The sequence below is a fragment of the Mytilus trossulus genome, chromosome 4 (assembly GCF_036588685.1).
Source record: "Mytilus trossulus isolate FHL-02 chromosome 4, PNRI_Mtr1.1.1.hap1, whole genome shotgun sequence".
Classification (NCBI taxonomy): Eukaryota; Metazoa; Mollusca; class Bivalvia; order Mytilida; family Mytilidae; genus Mytilus; species Mytilus trossulus.
The window spans coordinates 31,711,890-31,736,098 of NC_086376.1; the positions used below are offsets into that span (position 1 = coordinate 31,711,890).

General features: G+C 31.2%; 1 protein-coding gene across 2 annotated transcripts in view; it reads left to right on the forward strand.

Moving 5' to 3' along the window:
* The first annotated feature begins 11,323 nt into the window (after positions 1-11,323).
* Positions 11,324-24,209, forward strand: part of LOC134715113 (deleted in malignant brain tumors 1 protein-like) — a 29,774-nt gene continuing 16,888 nt past the window's right edge. The window contains exon 1 of one of the 2 annotated variants that reach the window (XM_063577040.1): positions 11,324-11,374. The gene's annotated coding sequence lies outside the window, so the exon portion shown is untranslated. Of the gene's footprint in view, positions 11,375-23,976; positions 24,081-24,209 lie in introns of those variants that run through there. The other variant, XM_063577037.1, reaches the window with a different exon arrangement.

Consider the following 24,209-nt stretch of genomic DNA (forward strand, 5'->3'; position numbering starts at 1 on the left):
TTCAAAATAACAACAATAAAAAAAAATGTTTTAATATACGGGAAATTTAAAACTAAATATACGAAACGGAGATAAATATAGATGATGCACCAACAAATAATAAATTATCTTAAGTAATGTGCACTTTAAATCGTATAAAGTATCATATGTGGAAACTGAAATTACAGATAAAGTTTGAAATATGCGAAATTATCTAATATAGATACAAAAATCTCACATCATTGAAATCTTACACTGTTTCTAAATAGTTGAAGTAACAGCGTGCAGGTGTGAAATAGCCATTGAAAACAGAGATTCGGGACAAAACATTAAATTATTTAATAGAGGTAACCTGATATCGTATAGCCTATATAATCATTATTATGAAGCATCAAATTGCAAATAGAGGATTTTAGTTTTCCCTCAAAGCGTTTGTATAGTCCTACTTTTATCTAACATTAGCACACTTAAAAAACGATTTGAAATCTAGTAGAGTATTATATTACACCTATTTGTAAGAACATCTTATTAAGCACACTCATTGTAATCCAAACTATAAACCCGAAGCTTAGCTTCACACCCTCTACAATGATAATATATGATAGTAGGTTAACATTTGTTTTTACATTATTTACATATGTCAAAGATATAAACACCTGTAAGTGTGCCATGTTCGTACATGTTAAAGCATACACAACTTTAACATGTTTCAGTCTTTATGAAATTGGTTTATGTTTGAGTACTACTTGATGCATTTTGATTACTTTTACATTGAAATAGCTGTAAGCTTTTCAGTATGTTGTAAATGTTGCCAGAAATAACACAATTTAAATGTGTTAGTGAAAATTGAGGTTATTTTAATCAAACAAAGGAATACAATACCAAACCAATATCTGTTGGCCTATATGACACAACTCGTAGTTCAGAAGCAACAACAATTGCTTTCTGGAGATGACTGCGAGTATTCTACGATGAGTGTATTTTTTTCCCTTTGTCAATGTGTTTGTATCTCACAACCTTTTTACTGAGTTTTGTTGTTGTTGCAATGCTGTACTGTTACGCCACTGTCTAATGCTACGTTGAAGGTTGAACGCTCATAAACATTTTCATCATCGTAACATTCTGTCTAAAATTAGAAACCTGTATACAAGTGGTTGTTATTGATTGTAGTCAGTGACACAGGTCAGTTTACTTGTCTTTATGGATAGTTTTGTAAGGGTTGGCATAATGAAAATAAGAAGGAGTGGTATGTTTAACACTGAGACAACTACCAACCACAGACCACATAAAGTAGATTTGATCAATTGAAGGTAGCTCTTTAAACATGGTCAAAATACATACCCAGCATAGCAAGCAGGGGCGGATGCAGGAATTTTCGAAAGGGGGGTGTGCTAACCCAGGGCAAAGTGGGGGTGCAAAACATATGTCCCGATACAAATGCATTGATCGGCAAAAATAAAGGGGGGGTGCGCACCCCCGGAACTCCCCCTCTGGATCCGCCACTGGCAAGCTTCAAAGGACGCATATAAGTGAGAGACAAAGCAAACGAGAAACCCAATATAACAACACATCCTTCTTTTGTATATTTTGAAGATTTTTTTTCAGTTTGTCAGAAGATGAAATGAATTAAAAAATATTCTAACGAACAATAACACTGGTAATGTTATGTTTTAATCGTTATTTTGAAGATTTTAATAAATGTTAAAGTCACATACATGTTTAATCTGATTTCAAAATATAAAACACTCTTGACCTTTATATTTGTCTGTCTTATAACGAGTAAGTATTGTTAAAGAGTTTGTCCCTAAAAACTATAAATTACAAGATTTTATTAAAAGAAAACTATATTAACCGAACATGAATTGAAAAAGAATCAATTTACTTTTATGTTCTACTCGCAAATGAAGAAAAGAATACTCTTGGTTAAAACGACGTACATTTTTGTACATTATCATCATGTTAAAATCATTGTCATTTAAGCAGAACATAATATACTTCAAATGAATTTACTTTTTTTATTCAAACTGCCTTTTCACGAATAATATATAAAGTTAGTACTGTTTTAAAATCTTAATCATTTTGTTGCTATAGATCTGTATTCCTACTAATCTGTAACGTAATAGCATTGTCATCATCTAAGCACAATAAAAGGACAGTCACGACAATCATTGCTTGTACCACGTCAGAATGTGTTTTGTGTAATTATTGTTTTAATTAGCTACCTTTTTAGAATAAATCGAGACATGGGTGTGGTAAGGAGAGATATAATTTTAAAGAAAAAAAACTTAGGTTTATATAATGATATTGATTAAATTTAAACTGCATGAAATTTGATAGACAAATATTCAAAATATCGAACCGTAGTTCTATTAAATGTTTAGAAGTATACTTTTTAACTTTTTGAAATTATTTAATAGTTTAGTCTACTATTATTATACCGACAATGAGCACATACAATGAAAAATATGTAATTATAACCAGCCACACCTTTTAAGTAGAAACTTTTTTGAGTGTGTAACATGTAGCGGGAATGATTACCCCTTCTAACCTTGAAAAAGTAGACAATGATACCAGTTATTACAAAGCTTTTATAATTAAAAAAAAACATTTATAGACGATAGAATTTATACCACTCACGTTCCTACACATTTTATTATATACCCTCTTTTTTCATTTCCACTACCTTATTCATTTAACATTTGTATCCAAAAAATGAAATGTTTGTCAATGTTTTATTCTTAAACGAACCTCAACTAAACTTATTTTTAATTTTATTATACTTGACTTCATGTAAGTTCTAAATATGAAGGGAGGGGGTATACAAAAAAAACTCTTTTATTTGGGGGGGGGGGGATTTTGAAATCAGAATATGTAAATAAATAATTGTTTCCCCAAGGACAAGAAAGTCCACAAACTACATTAAAAGCTGGCTTCTGTTCTTCACGAACCCCACTAGTGAATTTAGAAAATCTCATGTATGCAGCACAATCAGCAGATCCTGCTCAAGATGTGAAACCAATCATGTAGGTGATTATGAATAAAGGATGAACTTATACTAATATTAAAGTTACTTTTTCTTGACATCTCCTAATCGCTTACTAGCTCATGTTGGTATGCCTAGAAACCATATGTACCCTTCAGATTATCGGTGATATTTTTTATTGAATTTAATTAATTGTGATTGCGTTTGCAATTATGTGGTACATGTACATGTATATTAACTTCTGATCGTTGAATGAACAGATGTACCTACATAACTTTAGCTAAGTATACTTCAAAATGGGTTTTAAATCGATATTTTTCCGTTTGTAGATTATTTTGAGTAACTCAACAACTGTTATATCTTGACGTATATCACTGGTGAGTAGTCCTTGCATGTCAGAATCGCATATTTTAGGTTAGATTCATTGTATAGAAACCTCCATTCAGGTTTTCTTTTAAGTTGAAATCTTAAATATGCAAAATGTTTAATGTTACTAGTACTCCTTAAGATATGATTCGGATGAATTCTATGACTATGTATTAGCTAAGTATACTTCAAATTGGGGTTTCAGTAGAAAATCTTTCCGTGTATTTATTATTTTGGAGAACCCCACAACTGTTATAACTTGACGTATATATCACTAATGAGAGGTACCGGTCTGTCAGGATCAAATATTTAATGTAAGATGCATTGTATTAAACACGTTCCTTGAAGTCTTTCAGTCTTTTCAAAAAGCAACATTTTAAATGTTACTAGTACTCCTTAAGATATGTTTCGATTGTATTCTACGACTTTGGCGTTCATTGGCTTTTTAGAATTTGTCTGGTATTAGTTTAAAATACCAACGGAATGGAAGACAACACTTTGATAAAGTACTGCAAAACTCGTGAATAACAAGTATTTGTAAGCATTGACGTATTATATTGATTAAACATAAATATTAATTTGCTTATTAAAGAGTCAAATGTGTCCTTGGTTATATATTTTCCTCTGTGTTCATTGATTTTTTTTTATAATAAACATGTTCATGTACTTTCGAATAAAACAACAAAAAAACCCCAACAAATGCAATCAACTCACTTATCATATCTTCCATCTTCATTTTCAAGACCAACCAGAATGCCTAAAATACAAGATCTAGATCTTGAGACATAATTAATTGATACATGAACACCGTTTGTGTGTGTGTGTGTGGTTTTTTTTTAATTTACCCAAGATATTGTCCATTTTTCTACATATGGTTTTCATGTACCTTGGTATCTTTACCCTCTGTTACAAAGCTAAAATTCATGAACCGGGAGCAATTGAAATTTGAACTCCGAAAACCAGCATTGTGTTGTAAAGGAAAGTAAAACATATTTATTGATGCATAAATTGTTAAACAATGTTCTATACCTCTTTCATAATTTTGAATTACCTATTCAAACAAGAATGAATGAAACATGTCTACAGACATGCTGCTATGCTTCCATTATAAAACATTTTTTATAATTTTGAAACAAAAACAAACTTTTCGTCCATCTCATACACATACCAGAAGAAAATTTAAAGGCTTTACCGACTTTCTAATGTCTTATTGCAAATTTAGGATACTCAAAAGAGGGACGAAAGATACCAGAGGGAGAGTCAATTTCATAGATTGAAAATAAACTGAAACGCCATTGCTAAAAATAAAAAGACAAACAGACAAATAATAGTACAGAATACACAACATAGACAACTAAAGACTTAGCAACACAAACCCAACAAAACTGACCTCAGGTGCTCCAGAAGGGTAGGCAGATCCTGCTCTACATGTGGCACCCGTGGTATCGTTAATGCTATCTCAAATCTGGTAAATAGTCTAACTCGGTAGGTCACATTCGTGAAAAAGAAAAGCTATTTTTGTTACGACATAAGGAACATATCCGATATTATCTGTGAAACGAATATTCCATAACGGTCAACCAACTCGTGAAGGCGTCCGTAAACTTTACAACGATATGATTTCAACTTCACCATTTAGAACTCTTGGTTTAATAGCTTCCTTGTGAGTAGCAATCCTCTATCAAGGAAATCATGATAGAAAATACAAGCCCGGGAATATCGTAGCAATTGTGAGATATATACTCCGTATGCATGCGCTGCTGGAATCTTGCTACATAGAAATAGAAAATTCACAGTTAAACGACGATTACAAATTTCTTGTTAACAAAACTTTTGAATTTTTCGAAAAACTAAGGATTTTCTTACCCCCAGGAGTAGATTACCTAAGCCGTATTTGGCACAACTTTTTGGAATTTTAGGTCCACAATGCTCTCAAACTTTGTATTTGTTTGGCTTTTAACTATTTTGATCTGAGCGTCACTGATGAGTCTTATGTAGACGAAACGCGCGTCTGGCGTATTAAATTATAATCCTGGTACCTTTGATAACTATTTACTTCTTTTACTAAACTATCAGCTTAAAATGAGGTCGACACCAATGCCGAAAGATCATCACTGACAACTACTAAAAAACTCAAATCTGTTTCAAGTAACATATATGCTAAAAATGCAAATATTTTGGTGATGGATATGCTAATTGGAAATAACACTTTGCCAGGATTATGACTTTTGTTTTCCATTCGTTTGATGTGTTTGAGCTTTTTATTTTGTCATTTGTTTAGAGAACTTTCTAATTTGAATTTTCCTAGAAGTTCAGAATTTTTGGTTATTATGTTCATTTGAGTCTTGCGTACTAACACAAAGAATAGCAGTAGGGAAATTAGGTCAGTATAGTGAAACTATGAAGGACAAAGGATATATATATATATATATATATATAAGTATATATATATATATAATCATAACCCATAAATCTAAGAAAGACAACAAAATTTATCAAAAATAATATACGAAAAGACAAGCAAAAGTAGACAAAACACTGCACTTGAGAAACACACTTCGTCAATGCCGAAAACCGATGTATGCTAAGATAAACTTACCACTCAAGAATAGAATGATGACGGTTGACCAATAAAGTCAGTACAAATAAATAACAGTAGTATACGGCTGTTAAAAAATTAAACCGATATATAAAAGGAAAACAACAAAACAACAGAAATACTGAAGTGCAACAAAAAAACAAACGCCAATGCAACGTACATTGGAACTGTAAAAGCCACAATGCCAACATGTTGTTGTTTTTCGGAATTAACACAGGTACTCAAAACAAGGTTTGGAATGATGATATATTTCTGCACAAGATTGAAATTTGACAATACAAAAATAAAACAACATTAACCATGTAAACCGCCGACGAGCAGAAACACACCCGAAAAAACCGATTCACATATATCTTTAATTGTGATTTGCTGTTCAGTTTTCTAAGTGACTGAGTGAGAGGGGAGTGCAAAGACACACATATTCTATAAATGGTTTATGTAAGCTGAATTTCAAGGTTAAGCGAATCCTTAAAGTACTGTAACGATAGATATATAAATAAATAAATACAGAACTAGATTGAGTTCGTTACGTGTCATTCAGCAGGACATAAACCATTCACCACGGTTACACCATTATTATGGAAATCCTAATGTGCATTTGATATTTGAGTTTGATATTGAAAACAAACACTGCAATCAATTACAGAACATTAAAACTTAATGGCCATAAGCCATGTAGCGAATTATTACAGTAAACGTCTCAAGTTATTCCTATTTACATTTTTATTGCAGATGAGGACTTACCGATTATATAGGTGAAATTTTCCAAAGAAAATTGAGCTATCAAGATATATTATGATAATTGGATTCATAAACACATACTCATGAATGTATCTATTTACTTCGCATTCAATAATGATATCGTATTTAATAAGATATTTTATACTACGTTACTTTTAACATGACATTACAAATATAAAATTCAACCACACTACCCTTTAATTCTTATGTTTATCCATTAGTTATATTTAAGCACTTGAAAAGCCGATTCTTTGTATTATCAAATACATGAAATTGAAAACCGAAACTGTTTAAAGAATAGTCAGCGTTCATTTTCTCCATGTTGTATAGCATGAAAGTATACCACTTTCAAAAACTTAAGTATTATCTGAGCGGTTAACATATACATATACATTGTCTTTGATATAACATGTACTAGTAAAAGGAATGCATTATTATAAGTGATACACCGATAGTTCGCATACCTGAACTCTTTTCAAAGAAAGCCTTGCAAGATTGGATTGTATCCGGTATATAAGAAAATCATCTCATAGCCCACAACCGTGGTCAAAACTGGCAATTGGTAAAATTTAGAAATGATCAGAATAAAGTAAAATAACATCAAGCGTAAATAATTACCATGTTCCAAATAACCTGAGAACGATAAGGCAATTTTTATGAATCGTTGAACTTTATATTGGTAATATTTGGCTATGGCTTACGAAAAATTTATCTGACAACTATTTTGATGTCTCAGACATTTATACAAAAAATAATAAATACCAAAAAGTCAAAAGTTAAAATTGAGCATAACCCATTAACCCATGTCCCATGATAATGCAATGGGGTAAAATATAACAATATTGTAACTACCACAATGTTTTTGCTCTTAATTATGTTTTTTTTAAATTTTGGTTCCTCTATTTATGCTAATTTGATGAAACATTAGCTCTCGAATGTGTCATATCATCGAAAAGACATACTCTGCGTGTGCAAGTAAGATTGACTATTGCTTCAAAAGCAGACAAAATACGCCTTCACCGCTTATGTGATTAAGTTTATGGTCGAATGAGTTTATCAGTATTGATGAAGTTGTGTTTCCAATTGACTTGAATATCCCCATGTCATTTTTGGCTTTTTGATAACAAATTTCCTAATGATGTCATCAAGGAAAAAATGTCACAGCAACTCTCTATCAAAGAAACCATAATTGCAAAAACAAGCCCTAAAATATTGTATCAACTGGGTGGTATATACACATGTATGCAGGTGTTGCTTGAATGTTGTAACGTAGAAATTGAAAGTTCACAATTAGAAAGCTGAAATCATCTCTTTTGTCGTAAAGTTTTGTATTCAACCTACCTTCATTATCCAGTTTCAGATTATGTCAAGAAATGAGGCAGACATAATTGTATCAATTTTATCCTTTATAAATAAAGGCAAAAGAAGTATACTGATGTTCAAAAGTCATAAATCGATGGAGAGAAAACAAATTCGGGTTTCAAACTAAAACCGAGACAAACACATCATTTATAAGAGGAAATCAACGACAGAACACAGGAGCGCAACAAAAAAAAACAAAGAACAATGCAACATTCATAGAAACAAAAAATTAGATAACAACTGCCATCTTCCTGACTTGGTAAGGACATTTCAAGATTAAATGGTGAGTTGAACCTGGTTTTGGTGCTAGCCAAATATCTGCACTTGATGGCAATGTTAAATACACTGCTAAAATGACAACACTAGATGACAGGAAAAGAGTAAAACAAATGCAGAAACACCTAAAATGACAGGAAAATACATGAATAAATTATATAATACTGTGGATTCATTACTATTTGTTGGATACATATTTTCATGGGTTTCGTGGGTACGGTGAACCAAGATTTCAAATGTTCAAGGAATTTCATATTTTCAATAGGCTTTGAATGCAGAGATTTGCAAAACCACTAAACCAAATTTCCACGAATAGGCAAGGTTTCAGCAATCCATGAAAATTGATACCAACGAAAATAAATGAATCCACAGTAGTACATGTCGACATATTAACCATAGAATAATAACGAATAATTGAAATAATTTAGGACAGTACACAAAATCAGCTTAAAAGAATAACGAAGTGTGTGTCTGTAACACGAATTGATCAACGCATCAAGATGTTTGATTAGATAGACGTGTTCAACATTGTTCACGAATTTGAATTATTCATTGCAAGACCATAATTTTTTTAATGCAGAAAATTAAGTTAAAGGGGACGTCTAGCTTCTTTGCTTTCTATCAAAGAACTTTCTCAGCCTCATATGAGTAATGCAGAAACAAGGATTCAAGAAGAGGAACACAGATGGATCCAAAACTAATAATATGGTGGCTAAAAACTGCCGTTTTAATCACGTTTAAAGTATAATCCTGGTATGTATTACACTTATGTGTATAAAATATATACTAGTATTGAATTTTACAAATGTAGGCGTGAATTTATATTTTTTCTCAAATTTGAAATTAATTGATAAAAATAATGCAATACGCCTTTATAAAGGAAATCCGGTAGATCTTATTGGTAGCTCGTCTACAAGTAGTTCTATTACCAAATGATTTCCAAACCCCCTGATTTCACATTATTCTATTGGTTAAGAAACTGCTTTATGTAGCAATACTTTTTTAACTTAACTTTAAATATTTTTTATGAACAGCTGACTAGGTAAGAGATGTATATTTCGAATCGAGTGATATCATATTATACACCAAATTTATTATGTATATACGTGCTTCGGTAGTATGACCAAATTGACAAACCATAATTGATTTAATTAAAGAGGCAATCAGGAAAATAAGTATTACAAACTTTTAAGTTTAATGATAATGAAAGAGAAAGTTGTCATACAAAAATGTGGTCACTAAATATGCCGTGCGTATTTGTATAATCAAATTATGCAATGATTAATTTCTTATTAAAAATGTACTCAAGTAACGAATTCGTTGATACTCGTTTTGATAAGTTTCCATCGCATTCTTAGAAAATTTATTCTGAGATAAATAGCTTTGATTTTGAATTTCTTTTATAAATTCTGTATTGTTTTGAAGAAAGCACAAATGATTTTATTAATGATTCTTGCATCATTAGCTTTTTTACTACGTGAATGTAAATATTTTTTACATTTGCACCATTCTAATTGCTAAATAAGTCAAGCGGAATGATACAGATTGATATAACTATATTTGGTTTTTCGTCAAGACTACCTTTGATAGTAAATGAATCCTTCTTTACACCCAATGACTGTCTGATATTAACACCTTTCACAGGAATTACCCATTTTAAGAACAGCTATTTCCAATACAATCTTTTAACAATGTTTTATCTTCTATATCAGATTCTGTATTGTTGTCATTGAAATCTGCTCAATTTCTTAAGAATCATCATGCTAACAATATTTTTTAGATTTTTCGAAATATCTCAAAATATCTTAAATTTTTCAATATACAAATGAAACACTAAGGAAAGAACATGTTTAAGAAAGTATTTTCTTTTTTTTGGGAAAGTTGTTTGGTTACTCCTTTTGGATTTTTGCTTTGTTTTTGTTTCCATTGAATTGTCATAATCGATAATTGATATTTCAAAATCTGCAAACTTTTTTGTCTTAAAACTGATGTATTCTGTTCAGTTTGAAACGTTTTATATAACTGTACACTCAGATCATTGGTGTTGATCACGAGTTAAATCTCAGTTCAATTTTAGAAGCCGGGTACCTTTTTTATGACAGGAGTTGCTCGGGCTTCATCAGCCACAGAGATTTTGATTATCAGCAGGGTTTATGATTACTATTCTTAGTAAGGCAGATAAGCTCTTTGTTTCAAATATTAAATGTTTTACTAGTTGATGGATGGTGTAATTATGTACTCTGTGGTTTGAGTTTTTCTCTCTCTGTTTACCATATGTAACACCACAGTTTGGGAATCGTGGTATCATTTTATTTTCTTTTTTTTTAATCTTTTTTAAGCATTCTTTTAAATATTTATCAATTGAAACCTTTGATAACAGATGTGTATTGTAATTTCGAAAGTTAAACCATATGATATTTTAATTTATGAGAATGATCTATGCTTGCGTAGTTACATAAAGACACAACTGGTCTCGCCAGATTCACTGTGGTTACCTTAGTTTCTGTTTGCAACTTTGATTTTTTGCTTATTGATCAATTTGCGAGGATTAAAAATAGGTAAACTAATGTCGCCCAAATGAATAGTGGATGTTGTATTGTAAATAAATAATAAGTTATGATATTGACTAATAGTATATTAATACTTTGATGAAAATGTCGTCTAAAAACGGATGAAACATGAATCTTTGTTTTTAAAACCTCCTCTTCGATATCGACTAGGAAAGGAATCGGATATGACATTGCACAATTTATAGAACATATGACTGAAAAGATGCATTCACAATTAAAGCACTTACCACTTTATGGCTGTATAATTTAACCTATACAATAATTTGAGTTTTGTTTATGTTTTAGTTGTAAGTATTATTTAAAATTGAATAACATAATTCTTCAAGTTTAAATTAAATGTCTACTTCATGTCTATAGTAGTTAATTTTCTTTTAACATTGATTACTTTTGTTGTCACCTTTGTAAATATTATATAAAACAATTTATTAAGAATGGTATGGTATATTAAGTACACAATACTGGTAAATCAATTATTGCATTTTGGATTTCTGGATGAATGTAAGTATCTTATACTACATGTACTATTTGTGCTGGTTCTTTAAAAGTTTTACAATTTTTTTATTTTTACCATTTTTTTTATTTGTATTAATTTTGTTTATGCTAATATCCTTTGCGTTGGAAATCATTTACCTTTGATATTATTTGGAACTCAAATAATGTTAACTGATGGTTTCGATGTTAAAGTATTCTTCCTTTGGTCGCATATTACGGACTATTGTCACAAGATGATTGAACAATACAAAATATATTTTTTTCACAAATGGCGACAAATATGTTATAACCGTTATCACCATATTTCTTTCTCTAAATGGGATAATAGACTTATCACACGGGAAGTACACATATTTCAGGGGAACTACACATATAAGCAACACGACGGATGCAACATATGGGGCAGAATCTGCATACACTATCAGAGCACATTAAATTGCCCAATTTGTGGTGGGGTTGAACAAAAAACGATATGTCACAAATATTTCTGTATCATATTTTGGATTGAATGAATGAATGAATACTTTATTTGCAAGAAGCATATACATGCTATGGCAAACGAAAATATATACAATATATGACAAACAAAAAACAGCTGAGAACAGTAGTTACAGAGTATACAATACTATTATGACAATATATGCGATCTAATTTTCCAAGCTGCATTTAAATAGTTACATATTTTTACTGTCAGAGATTTAGAATGAGCTTGTAATAAATTATCTACCTTGTGCCGATTTGGCCAGGAACAGTAGAATAAAGGTAAAAATTCTATACGCACAGATCTATACGCTGGACATGATAAAACAAAAAGATACTCGTCCTCTAAAACATCCATATTACAACACATACAAATTCTGTTTTCTCTTTGAGTATTTAGATAACGACCAACTTCAACATTTAATTTGACTGTGGTGCTACGTAGTTTTGTTAATATAGATACATTACAATGAAAATCTAAGTATTTTTCAAAACCAAATTCTAGTTGATATCGTTTATAAATACAAAGTTTATTACATTCTTTTAAAGCTGTATTCCAGCTTTGTAAAAATTGATCTTTAATACGTGTTTTTATACAATCAAATGATAATTTACTAGTATCTTGTGAAATCCATACATCATAAAATCCAAGGTTACATAACAATGTTTTTACGTCAGACGCCCAATTAATTTTACCATTATTTGCATCTTTGTACAAAAGTTTATAAACTTCATATACAATATGACGTTTATTTAGTTACAATATGAATCCAATATTTCAGGATTTTATATTTTCTCAAAATATGCAATGGCAAGTGCCCAAGTTCACCATATACAAAAATTGTAGGGACTTTTTTACTAAGTTTCAAAATAAATCTACAAAATCTATTATATATAAGCTCTATATCACCAGCACGATGAAAACCCCATATTTCAGACCCATAACTTAAAACGGATCCAACCATACTATCGAATAGAAAAATTTGTTGTTCAGTAGTCACATATATTTGTTTCAATGAATTTATTAGTGAAGATAAAGCTCTTGATCCTTGTTGAGATAAACGCTTTTGAGTTTGTAAAAATTTTCCATTATAGTGGAGCAATACACCGAGGTATACATAGGAGTTCACAATTTCTTATTCTCTGTCTTTGTAATAAAAACGGTTTACCACAGGCCTCCATCCATTTCGAAAAACAACAACTTTTGTCTTCTCCGTGTTTACTTCAATGTTCCATTTATTACAATATAGTAGTAATTTATTCAGTAAATGTTGCAACACATTCGTTGATTTTCCAAAAAGTACAGTATCATCAGCAAATAAGATCAAATATATTAAAAATCCATTTAGAGACACGATGTCTTTATCTGTTTCAATGGAAATATCTTAAATAATGTCGTTAATAAAAAACAAAAACAGCAAAGGCGATAAAGGTTCCCCTTGTTTAACACCAAGAAAATTGTCAAACGCATCTGACAGCACTCCTCCAGATCGTACACGAAGACGCACTGATGAATATAAAGTTTTTATAATAGAAACAAATTTGTTACTAATTCCATTATTTAGCAGTTTGTATATCAAAGTTCTTCTGTGTAGCTTATCAAAAGCCTTGCGAAAGTCCACGAAGGCACAAAAAAGTTGAAGCTTTTGTACTAAAACATGTGATATAATTCCATGTAGTTTGAAAATGGCGTCAACAGTTGAACGACCAGGACGAAATCCAAACTGATTGTCTATTAATTTCTCTTCGTCTTCCGACCACGACAGCAAACGTTCCGATAATATGCTAGTAAATATCTTAGAAAGAATGCTCACCAATACAATCGGCCTGAAATTGTTAGGGTCCGACAAATCACCGCTTTTGGGTACAGGGATAACTATACATTCGGTCCAATTATCTGGATATATTCCATTGTCAATCATAGAGTTGAAAAGAATTTTAAAAATAGCCGCAAAGAAATTCGCAGCTAACATTTCACCAATTATATCATCGTTTCCCGAGCTTTTGCCAGTTTTAAGTTTCTGTATAGCTTTTATAATTCCATCTTCTGTAATTTCTGAATCGAGAAAATCAATACTTATTTCACCAAAGTCGGTATTGTTTAATAAATGTAAAACTTCATCGCAAAGTTCTGGTGGGATCGATCCCAAAATATTTTCGAAATCTCATTATTTTCAACTAAACATTTTGATCTGTTTTTCGGTTTTACAGCGGACCAAAACTTTCTAGGTTCCCTTTTTGCAATATTACAAAGTTCGATTCCTTTTCTTTTCTTGAAGTTAAACTGTGCATTACGTTTGACTTTATTAAATTGACCGGGTTTTGTTTTAATGGAACGTGTCACAGTATGGTAACCTTTTTTAGATTAGCAAACTACTTTGAATCTTACGAGAAAAGTATATAACAGTAGACGTTTAGCTTTTTGAAACTTTCTTCTTTCATGATATGTCATTTGCACGTTAATGTCATGCTTATATAGCTCGGCAGTAAATAAATAAAGGCAACATCAGTATACCGCTATTCGAAAGCCATAAATCAATTGAGACAAAAACAAATCCGAGTTACAAACTAAAACCAAGGGAAACACATCAACTATAAGAATAAAAATAACGATACAAGAGAAACATTGAAGTGAACTAAAACAAATAAATTAAAATTTAGATAAATGCTAACAAAATGCCTACCTGTTTTTAAAAGTCGTTAATTTTCTATATTGGTTTTGTTTTGGATCATGTTGAATTTTCTAGCAAATAAATCAAATATGCCAACAAAAATATATAGTATATATTAAAGCGAGACACGACACTTTTTTAAAAGCAAACATAATTATTATGTTTGCAATTCTGTGTATTTTAACATTGTTTCAAATGGGGCTAGATTATTTTTTTCTACCTTGCAAATGGAGTATATTTATTCGAACACTTTACTGATTTTAAGATTAGTTAAAAACGGCTGGTCTAACATGTCGGGCAGATTCTGACAGTTGACAGTTGAACCCTGAAACATATCAGATAAGTCCAGTGGGAGCCAAGACTCCGTGTTGAAGACCTTTCTTTGACCTTTATATGTTTTTATTTTACAAAATGTGACTTGGATGGATAAAGATGTCTCATGAGCACTCATACCTCATCTTTTTCAATCTATTTGAAAGTTCATTCCCTTCCGGGTATTTCCGGGGTTAGATTGGTACATCTTAAAGAAGTTTTGTAAGTTTTTATTCAAAACTAACTAGTGTAATTTTCAGATGATGTCTGTTTACAAAACTTTGATTTTTTCCTAAAAACTAAGAATTTCTTATACCAGGCATAGATTGCCTTGGCCGTATTTGTCATAATTTTTTGAAATTTTGGATCCTCAATGCTCTTCAACTTTGTACTTGTTTGGCTTTATAAATATTTTGATATGAGCGTCACTGATGAGTCTTATGTAGACGAAACGCGTACTAAATTATAATCCTGGTACCTTTGATAACTATTTACACCACTGGGTTGATGCCACTGCTGGTGAACCTTTCCGTCCCCGAGGGTATCACCAGCCTAGTAGTCAACACTTCGGTGTTGACATAAATATCAATAATGTGGTTATTTTAATAACTTTCCTGTTTACAAAACTTTGGGAAATTGCATTGTCAATATTTACAGAAATGCAACCCAGAAGAGCAATCATAGTTCCTATACAAACCGTTGTTGGTATATTTTTCAGTACTTTGGTGTTAAAGGTGTTCACATTTCAAACATGTATATAGATTAAATTAATTTAAATTCTATAAAGGAAATGTATACAACTTGATTTAATTGGTTTCATGTAATTACTTCAAGTAGATTAGTGCCCATACGTGTGAAGTGTTCAGACATTTTTTTACAACCAAGATTCACTGTAATCTAGTAATTATTTAAAAAAAGGGAAAAAATATTTAACCAAGACGTACATGTATACATAAATCTAACTAATTACAAAATTATGTAATTATACGTTATATTGTTTGGTATTGTAATATTGGGTTATCTTAGTGCAAGTATATTAAAATTGATTAAGTAATTACGAACAATCATTAAAGATTAAAACATTTTTTATTAAGAAAACTGGCTCCACCTTTATGTCAAATCCTTAAGATAATAATTGATTACGTCATTTTTAATAATAATATACGTTCATTCATAGTGATAGGTCATGTAGTATAAACAATATTTTTTCATCAACAGTTACCCAATTATAATTATATGGTTATGGTAACACAAAATTTTGTGTAGGGTCTTCAGTAACTTGATGTCATTTTATAATAAATTATGATAAATGCTGCATTTGTAATTGCATTTACTTTCATGGTATTAACCATTTATAAGAATTAGGTTTGTCATTCAATTCTCGAATAAGACCCTGTATCCGTTCCAACTATTCTAGAAGAATTTCATGTTTGTTCTTAATGTACACAAATTCTACGACAGATATAGCCAAACGCTTTGTGGAGTCCGTCGTCCGTAACATTACTTTTTCATCTCTCAAGTCTCGTCTGTAGTGAAGTTAAATATTTTGATATACATTTTCCATTGTTTAAACCCATGACATAACAGAGAGAAACTTTATAATCGGATAATATTTCCTGTGATCGTGTTTTGAAGACTGATATTTTATTTATTGTTTTCTAGTAGAACCAGATAAAGAAATAACACTTTTGTTTGAATTTGCACGAGTAGCTAGATTTGTTTATTCATAACCACAAATATTATGTTATTGATAATGTAACAGTCCGGGCGTCGCCTAGCGTTTTATGAACACATATTTGGTAGATCAGGATGGTCAAAGTCAAGCCTTTTCGTGTCACCTTTTTTTGTTTTTTGTCTCTTAAATATACACATGGAAAAAAGTATTGCAACACCTTGATTTTTTAAAACTTGAAAAATCAGCCTATTTTTTGGATGAAATATAATAAAATATGTGTATAATATTATTGAAACATAGTTTATGATAACATTGGCATTGAAACGAACAAAAAATGTTTGAAAAAAAATGATTTATATAACCACAATTTTAATACCAAAATGAAGTTTTTTTTTGTACCAAAAAATGCATCTTACAACTTTTACTGTAGTCGAACTTTACAATGTCAGACATTTCAAAATTAATCCTTAGATGACTGTTCATATCATGGTTGATCGTTAAACGCCAAAGAATCAGTACTTTGTGCGCAGCCTCCATTCAAACGGATAACCGCATCTAAACGTCTTCTGATTCCTGCCATAAATCGACTAATTTGTTGCTAAGGGAGCAGCAACCATTTCTGATGAAGGGCATTGTTTATTTCATGATGTGTTTGAACTGGGGGACCTTTCGAGCACTTTCCACCCAATAGTGTCCCAAATATGCTCGATACGGTTGAAATCCGGGCTACATTCGTGCTAAGGAAGGTGATCCGAATTCCTTTTGAACATTGGATCTCCCTTCACGATGCTAATTTCCAACTTTTGCGAGCTCTGCACTACATTGGATACGGAAAACTGTGTGTCTGTTCGTTAGCAAAGGTCTCTAAAATGGTCTTATTGCACGATAACCAGTAGCGATGAGTCGATCTCGAACAGTTCCTGTTAAAAGGCTTCTGTATGGCCTCTTTTTATGATTGTCTTGTATGCAATGGGTTTCCTTCTGACCAATCTTCATTATGCTTGATTTTCCTTAGCAAGTGGTATGAGGGCTCTTCATTATCTCGGAATGTCTTTAACAGCGTTTATTGCCTGATTTATTCTCAAAACGACTTATAGTGAAATGGTGATGACCAATAATACGTGAAGTTTTTACAGCGACATCCCTGCTTCCCTTATGCTGATAATCTGCAATCTTGCTGCAGTTTAGAGTTGTCCAGGACCCATTATAAGGTGTCAATCACATAATTTTTAAAATTTGGTTATTTAAAGGGTTGAAAACAATGATGATAAAAACAACTGTTTTGCTGTTTACGGGTACAGTAGCTGCATGTGCAGATAAAAAATTATCGAGTCGATATTTATTGATTAAACTCAGGTGATACTTAAATAATGTTTAACTAGTTTAACTTTACCAAATTATATCCCAAAAAAATGAAAAGTGTTTTTTTAATTTCAATTTCAATTTGGTGTTGCAATACTTTTTTCCATGTGTATAAATCTTTATATATTATCTTTTATCATAATAATAATCTGCCACTTTCTTCCGAAACAGTTTGTGAAAAGTAAGATTATGACGGTTGATTTGCCATCAGTCCGTTGATTGATATAATTAAGCTTTTGATTTGTAAGGTTAACTGTTATATTATAGTTCCTTTCCGTGTGTTTTACATTTGAGTGTTTATATTGTGTCGTGTTCTCCTCGTATATTCGATGTGTTTTATCAGTTTTAGTTTTTAACCCAGATTTGTTTTTTCTTCAATCTATTTTTAAATTTCGAACAGCGGTATGCTATTGTTGCCTTTACTTATGGACTTCCTCTTGTTGTCTTTATATTTATCTTGAAGTTTGGTATTATTGTTCATACAATGTGTCTTCAACACAGTGAGAACATAACGAAAACGGAGGTGGGCAAGTCCTTATCTAAAATGTGTACCAGTTTAGTGGAAATCTTTACTCCGAAACATATAAATGAACTAAAATATAAAACGAAACATACAAGACTAGGCTTTTTCAATTTGAAAGAACAAATTCTACTTACAAATTGTGTTAAAGATCTTAAACATTTTAGTCTAAGCTTCGATAAGTCTGAAGTGAATTTCATGATCACTGTTAAATCGAATAAAGATTAAAAACAAAATAAAAATTAAAAACAAGCCATATGAAAACAAGAAGTTCCCTTTTAACGTGTCGATTTATCTTAGACTGATATAGTATAGACAGACTTATGTGTCGGGAATCTATTTTTAAAGAATGAACAATACTTATGGTAATCTAATGCGGACTTCCTTTTTTAATTTCAACAACATCCTTAATACTTTTAACATCGGATAACGAAATGCGTGGGTCATAAGAGATACTTCTGTACACAGGGGGCACAGCGAGGTGTTTATTTTACAACAAACATCCGACCTATAAGAGTAACCTTACACCTTTCATATGCCTATTATGTCCAAACTAACATATAGTTTTATAGCACGAAGTTGTTGAATATCGTTTCCTTTTCCTCATTTAAAAATCGTCATAAATTGACACATCCTTTCGGTCTCAAATTAAAAAATGCATTAAATAATCAGCCCAGATCTATAGTTCCTATCCTACTTTTATGTCTATAAATAGAAAGGAAAGTATACCATTACTACTCCACCTTCTTTAATGAATTAAATCTAAAACAGTAACTTTAAATGCATACATTTTATAAATACTTAAATGTATTAAATTATACCGCCTCAGATGACAAATATACAATCATGAAAATATAAAGGTCAGATAATCACACCCAGAGGTATTTTTACTTTTAACTTAGTGTATGATTAATGACTGTCTTTAGGTTTTTCATTTCGCACTGAATGTAATTTGATATTATTTAGGCGTCCGGATATATAAGTCTTAGAGTACATGTATAAAGCGAAATTAAAAACATCCCACGAAAATGCAAAATGGAAAGTCTATAATTAAATGGCAAAATCAAAAGCTCAAACACATTACACAAATACTGCATATTCCTGTCTTGGTATTTTCATTTTCGTAAGTAGGATATGGCGCATTGAACCTGGTTTTAACGCTAGCTAAACCTCTCACTTAAAATTTGCATTATATTGACAACAATTATGAATATATGGACAAAACAAACAGACATAACAGGTAAAAATGTCATATACGCGACGTCTGTCTTTGCTTCAAATTGTAACAAGAATTGCAAGATTGATAACCCGTTAAAATCTAAACTTCCTAACAATCCTTTATTTTAGAAGTAAACAATCTATTTAACTACCTTCCTTACTTATGTATTGTAATAACAAGTCGTAAGCGGTTCGCTACATGCTCTGTGTAGAGTAAGCGCTGCATATATGGCATGTTCGTGCAATAAAAGACTTGATATTATTTGCCATTCATATGGTGGATTAGTATACACACTTTAGCTTCAGTTTGGAATGACTTTATTTCCTTCAATAAAATGCCTTCAATTTATGTCAAAATAAAATTGTGAAAGGAAATGGGGAATGTGTCAAAGCGACAACAACCCAACTATAGAGCAGACAACAGCCGAAGGTCACCAAAGGGTCTTCAATGTAGCGAAAAACTCCCGCACCCGTCCTTCAACTGACCCATTGAAAAATATGTGTACTAGTACGGTGATAATGGACGTCATACTAAACTCCAAATTTACACAAGAATTAAGAAATTATTCCTTCATGTCATGCTCTATTCTCATTTTAACATGGGTAGGCATTATATTTGTCGATATTTTACACTGAGCGTTAGCGAGATGTAAAATGTGGTCAAATGTAATGCATACCCATGTTAAAATAAGCATAGAACATGACATGAAGGAATTATTTCGATTCTAATAGGACAAATATAGTATTTTTATAGGTCGAAGCTTACGATTTAAGAGTTTGACTGTCCCTTTGGTATCTTTGGTCCCTCTCTTCTTTTACGAAATTGCCGTAAAAATGTTTGGCTGTTACCGTTTCCTCCTGTGCATTGCATTTCATATTTGACAAGTTTAAAAACTACGAGCAGGGTAAATATATGTTGTTTCATAAAAATATCTAATAAAAGTTTATGTAAACTGCCTAAATGTATATATTTTAAATGATAACGATGGAAAATAACGTTAATATAAACAGTAAGTTGGTGCGCATATGTCAAACATATTTTGTGATCATTAGAACACGGCTTTGTTTATAAAGCGTAATAAGGACGTCGTATTAAAAATTTAAATTGGGACAGGCGCAAAATTCGGCGGGGTTAAACATGTTTATAAGATCTCAACCCTTTCCTATTCCTCTAGCCAATGTAGAAAAGTGAACGCATAACAATACGCACATTAAAATTCAGTTCAAGAGAAGTGCGAGTCCGATGTCAGAAGATGTAACAAAAGAAAATAAATTAAATGACAATAATAAGTAAAAAACAACAGACTACTATCAGTTAAATGACATGCCGGCTCCAGACCTCAATTAAACTGATTGAAAGAATATGTTTTCATCATATAAATATCAGGCACAATTCCCTTCGTTAGGGGTTTACAATCATACTATCATAAAATATATGAGAAGAACATAATCCGTGTCATGCCAACAACTGGTTTTTTTTTTAATAAATGTGTTTAGTTCCGATGCATAGACCCTATAAGTGAATCAATATTTAAGCCAACATATGCAATCATTAATGACCTGAAAACATTATCGCACCTATACCCCCTCTTAATAATTCTGTTTAAAGGTTTTGTAAACTTTTGAGGTGAATACTGATATTTTTGTGCTTTGTAAAGAATATTACCATAAAATATTGGATGTGAAATACCTGAACGTATAAGATGTCTGCATGTTGAGTTATATTTACGAATTATTTTCGTATACCGATGATAAAATTTAGTAAATGTTTTGACTAGTTTGTGATATCGACACTGTTTTCAATGAGAAAATTGCCATCTTTTCGTATGCTTAAACATCAATATTAATGATATTTGTAAAGTACTGGAATTTGTTTATAATCTATTTTTATCAATAGACTTACAAACCATATAACCTTTCATGAATGAAAATCAAGTCCTGACATTTGTACGAGCTTTAATCAATGAACTCTCTCTAGACATATACAAACATGAACGTTTTCTCAAAAGGTAAGCTTCCATTATTTTACGAGCCCTGCTGAGATCAATGTCGCTACCTTCATTGACGGTCATGCTGTCTAATACTTAATAGGTTATCTTGATCTTAGGGTGCATATATTTTTTACATGAATGTGTTTATACTTTACATAGAGGTGATATGTTTTCGGATAAATCAAACCACAATCTTATTGATTTTATCGTTAAACGGTAGGTAGGTGCAAAATACTTCATAAATATCAAGATTTTATTGTTTTTGACTAAGTACTAAAATGTCAAGATATTGGTGACATGCTCCGAAACAGAAAATCCAGTCAGTTAACTTTTATGAATAAAGTTTGCTCCAAGTGCTTGGAATTTATCTCAGAAAAAGAAAACTGCATCATTCACAAATTACAGTTTAAGTCCACATACATTATTGTTCGGGCATGTATATCGTATCAGACATAGTTAGGATTTTTATTAGAATCACACTGAGCTGCAATCAAACACGTTGTCAAATTAAGTTCTACGTTGTGTTTCGTCCGTTACTGTATAGACATGAAATAGTGATGCAAATTTTACTCAAAATTATGATTTTCTCTTGTCTGTTTGTATTTTTTTGCTTGTTTTATTTTTATTGTTTTTTGTTGATTATTGTTTTTTCATTCACAACCTTGATATTATTACTTAAATATGAAGTCCAAGCACTGAACATTGACCAGGCCATATTAAAATATGATCTAGTATGAAATACAAATGTACAGTTAGATTTTTAGAAATATGTATTGTAATAGTTATAGTATTAAAGCACCCTTTATGAGTACTTGTGTGAATGTGTATGTGTGAATAATCATGTTAATATGTTGAATATTCCTGTTGTATTGAGCAATATGGTTTTTTTAAATACTAAGGCTTTTCTACCTGTAGAAATACATTACCTTCGCTGCATTTGTCAACACTTTTAGGATTTTTCCCCTCAATGCTTTCGACTTTGCACTTTGTTTTGCGCTTTTACAACTGTCTGATTCTAGCGTAACTGATGAGTCGTTTTTGTAGACGTAACGCGCATCTGGTGCGAAAATATAATTTCAAAACTGGTAACTCTGATGAGATTATTTATCGGCAAATCAGCCATACTAAAAACATAATAATTATATTTGTGCGGATAATACGAATAAAAAGAAAACCTTTGTTATTATTTTTGACCAGTGTAAATGTAATAAACTGATGAAAACAGACACCATACACAAGGACCTAAGGTATAATTGCAAACATAACAACAATAAACCAAAGTCCATATTTAGGCAAATAAAGGTCGGATTGTTTTATAATAAAATAAATTCTTATTTCTAGCATAGAGTGTTAACTCGTAGCTTCTTTTCAAAAAGGCCTATAGATGGCTTTGTGACTGAGTTGATGTCTTTTTGGTTTATTTGTCAAGTGTGTAAAGAGATGAAACATAACAGTAAGACAAGAAAAACTAACAATATTGGACAATATAACAGTCCACACTTGCAACAAACAACCTATACCTCCTAAAAAACAGAGAAGTATTATTTAGAAATAAAGACAACCCATTTGTTTATGAATCTTTATCATAAAGGTGTGATTCTCCCTTCTCTTTCCTGAAGGTTTTTTGTGTAACGTTTTCATTTTGGTGTTGATTCTTTTATATTTTTTTTCCGTTTTATATCTTTGGATTGTTGTTTAGTTTGTCTTTTGTATTAAGGTTTCCATTGGTGTCTAATTGTGTTTTGTTATTTTTTATTACGCCCTTTAAAGGATGATGCTCATTTCTTATGTTATTTATAGGCTAAAAAAGAGGTACGAAAGATACCAAAAGGACAGTCAAACTCATAAATTGAAAATTAACTGACAACGCCATGGCTAAATGTGAGTCAAGATACGATGCCGACTTAACTGAAGGGATCATGCTTTCCCTCTGTCCTGAATTTAATATCCGAGAAAAGGGAATACTTTATTCTGACAATTTCAAGACTTTTCGTTTAATAAAAAAGATAATTAGAACACCTATTGTGTTACATCTAATTTCTGTCCATATCAATTCCTGTTGTATTTCATTCGTGTAGTTATCTACTATTGAGTTAAGACGTTTTATCAGGCTGTCATGTAGTACATATTATAGTCACAGTACCCATTATCACATTGAGAATGGTATACACTGATACAACCATTAGTAATCCAATATATCTTTCAAAAGTTCTGCCAAAAAAGTTAAAAGGTGCATCGCTTATGCAAATATAACCAAAAGAACGATAAAGACATCAAATGTATATATGACAGTTGTGAAATAGATGGGAAGAAAATTTAATTTAGTAGAAATAATGTGATGTTGAAGTACGCATTGAGGCATAACCCTACCAACCAGGTGTTATGAAGTAAATTTAATGGTATATAATACGCTCTAACAATATAACCTGACAAAAGTATGGGTACTATACAAGGAGATAATTGATATTTGATTTTGTGGAAGGTAAGCAATAGATTATATCGACTGATAGTATTCTGTAAGCAATTATAATAGACCACAGACGTTGTGCCAAAAGGATGTAATGGGCTTTGTCGTTATAGATAAATTTATGGTAGCATTCAATAAGTCTGG